This window comes from Herpailurus yagouaroundi, unplaced genomic scaffold, assembly GCF_014898765.1.
Source record: "Herpailurus yagouaroundi ecotype Mexico unplaced genomic scaffold, PumYag 189, whole genome shotgun sequence".
Classification (NCBI taxonomy): domain Eukaryota; kingdom Metazoa; phylum Chordata; class Mammalia; order Carnivora; family Felidae; genus Herpailurus; species Herpailurus yagouaroundi.
This window is the reverse complement of record NW_024412420.1, coordinates 3,654,853-3,655,728: the sequence shown is the minus strand read 5'-3', so window position 1 is coordinate 3,655,728 and position 876 is coordinate 3,654,853.

Genomic DNA, 876 nt, shown 5'->3' with positions numbered 1-876 from the left:
CATTTTATGTTTTTAGATATACTCTTTTACGTCAATATTTTGCTCAGGACAGGTTTATTCAAGGTGGGATGAGAACTGAGGTGGCAATGAGGAGGGAATCAGAATATAATTACAATCCTCTGTACCTGGTCAACCAGCTGATGCTATTTTAGACATTGAAGAGAAACCTGACATGAGATGGGGTAGAATTCTACTGTAGCCATAATGATAAATCCCTTTCTATCAATAGATAAGAATATGGTGAGAGCTATGCTGATAGAAAGGTCCATTTGGAGCACCTGGGTGACTCAGTAAGTTAAGCTTCTGATTTTGGTTCAGGTCATGATCTCACTCAACACTTTGTGAGCTGGAGCCCAGCAGTGGGCTCTGCGCTGACAATGTGGAGCCTGCTTCTCGGGATCCTCTGCCTCTCTCTCTCCCTCTCTTTCTCTCTCTCTGCCCCTCCCCAGTTTGCAATCTCTTTCTCTCAAAAGTAAATAAACATTGAAGAAAAATTATAAAAAAAGAAAAGAAAGGTCCATTTAAAAATGGAAATTGGGACACCTGTGTGGCTCAGTGGGTTAAGCCTCTATCTGTTGATTTCTGCTCAGGTCATGATCTCATGTTTCATGAAATCCAGCACTCATCTCCCTCCCCCCTCACCCCCACCTTCCAGCTCTGCACCAACAGCGTGGAGCCTGCTGGGAATTCTCTCCCTCCCTCTCTCTCTCTCTGCCCTTCCCCCTCCTCACTTTCAAAATAAATAAATTTTAAAAACTTTAAAAATGGAAATGGTTGGGAGGAAGGAGTATAATGTTTTAGTCCTTTCTCATGGTCAAAGAAAAAATGAGTATTAAGTTTACTTAGAAATTAAAATGAATAAAAAGACCCAACAAA